This window comes from Alligator sinensis, unplaced genomic scaffold, assembly GCF_000455745.1.
Source record: "Alligator sinensis unplaced genomic scaffold, ASM45574v1 scaffold297_1, whole genome shotgun sequence".
NCBI classification, from domain to species: Eukaryota; Metazoa; Chordata; order Crocodylia; family Alligatoridae; genus Alligator; species Alligator sinensis.
The window spans coordinates 4,020,242-4,022,392 of NW_005841848.1; the positions used below are offsets into that span (position 1 = coordinate 4,020,242).

General features: G+C 41.2%; 1 long non-coding RNA gene across 1 annotated transcript in view; it reads left to right on the plus strand.

The window, feature by feature from the left end:
* Positions 1-565, plus strand: part of LOC102385078 — a 57,294-nt gene extending 56,729 nt beyond the window's left edge. Inside the window, exon 3 of the long non-coding RNA XR_322922.1 lies at positions 100-565. This is a non-coding gene — a long non-coding RNA (uncharacterized LOC102385078). The remainder of the gene's footprint in view (positions 1-99) is intronic.
* The last annotated feature ends 1,586 nt before the right edge of the window (positions 566-2,151 follow it).

Consider the following 2,151-nt stretch of genomic DNA (forward strand, 5'->3'; position numbering starts at 1 on the left):
CCCCCCCCCCACAAGAAACAGAGGCCTGCCTTTTTTAAAAGTTCTGGAAGACTTGTTTAGGCCAAATAAAATTTGTTTTCCTGTCTGTTTTCTTATTAGAATTCATGTCTTTTTGCTCAAGAAGATTATGCCACATAGAGAACTCTCCATCTTGGATAGCAGAAGAAAGAAGATTTCTGAATGACTGACAAAGGATGCAAAGAAGATGGTACAAGAAGCTATACAGAACCAAAGAATGGCAGAAGCATATTAAAATAGATTCTTTATGTCACTTTTAGAGTGGCAGACACACAAAGAATACAAGACATACAAAGAATGCATACAATATGTAAAGATGGATTGTGTATATGTTTGTGCCTACACCAATCTTTCTTATGTTGCACTTGTACACAGTTGCTTGTACTACCTCAATTCTCAAAAGACAGACCTTACTAAATAAAGGTACTAAGGCCAGCATGCTAAGCAGGGTGCAGAAACCAATCAATAGGAAGTGTGGAAAGATGAGAGAGGAGTTTGGAACCCTGCCCTCCACTGGAGCTTAATAGTAGTCTGGAACGTTGACTCTTGCATTCAGTGATATAAATCCCTATATAAGCATGGGTGCATAAATTATCTCCTAGAGGAGCAAAACATAGGTTTATGCACCCAAATGAACACTGTGGGGGCTTAAATGCTTCTATCAGTGACAGTAAAGAAGAATCACAGCCCTGAGCTCTTTCTGGGGAAGGTTAAAAAAATTCTTTTTTGTCATGTTACTTCTTGCTGTTATTTTTCCTACAAAATGTTCACATCCTTTCCTATATTTTCCTATATTTTATTTGTTTACACTTTTTAATGAATTCTTTCAGTCTTTTGGAAAAAAAAGTGGCCATATATACATATAATGAATCAATATTGCTCTGAGGCTCTAAAACACAGCTGGTTGTGAGATATACCTATTTCATTAGTCATGATGACTGCTGTGCTTGTTTGCCTTTCTTAATTAAAATTTCAAGGGCTTCTGAAATATTCAGTGTCTCTTTAGATATAACCTCAAAAGCATGAGGGTGCAGTTACAATTGCTGAAGTCATAGACTATTTTGAGGAGATGCTCACATTGGAAATGCCAGGACACTTGCCCTATCTTAGGATATAAGGTTTATCTTTACAAGTCCAACTGTGAAGGGTCATGTCTAGATGGAAAATAAAGCCTTCACTAGGTAGCCAAACCAAACCATGTGCCTTGGAATAGCTGCTCAAATTGGCCATTGGAAAGTATACAATAAAACTTTTAAGTATACCACAAATTGAAAGAACAATTATATGCATGCCTATGGCAAGTTAGAGTGCTAAGTAGCCATTTACATCACATTTAGGTTGTGACAGTTATGATGTGGCTGGCTTGGCATATAGTGAGTGCTCCTTGGAAATGGCTCAAGCATACATCTTATGTGGGCTTGTGCTTCTAAACTGAAATGAAACCTAGCTTTAGGCACATCTCAAACAAAATGACTGATGTTCCAAATATGTTCACTATGTATGTGTTCTAATCCAGAAAATTATTTTTGCTTAGATACTGGACTATACAGATATGTGCTGAAGCATATATGAACCAAAATATTCAAGTGACCCTTTGAAGAATAACATATAAAAAAAGACACAACATTTATGACTAAAGCTCAACTAACATGAGGAGCTAAGAGGCACTAGAGGGAGGGCATCTGAAATTTCTTTAAACTCATAGGGTGCGTCCAGATAAGAGCGCACATGCATCTTGCAGCATCTCAAAGACATTTGAGATGCCGCAAGAGGCACTTGCAGGAACAAGAAAACGTTCCCTGTCCTGCAAATTTGCAGCGTGGGGGCCAAATTAGACCCCTGGATATTCAGGGGTCAAAAAAAAATGCAGAGAAAACAAGTGGGGCAGGGCATGGTCCCACACCCTGAGGCAACTGGGAGCTGGGTCCTCCACAGAGGCGCTCTGGTAGCAGCCAGAGCATCTCAATGGCTGGCCCTCGACCTGGTGCTGAAGCGCGCTACCTGCCCATGTGGGGCAGGCAGCTTCCCAGCCACAGAGAGCTGGACCTGGGCTCCAGTGCTGGTAAGTAAGGGGTGAGGGGGCTGGAGGATGGGGGAGGAGGCCATGGGGGGGACCTCTGCTGGCCCTGCCTG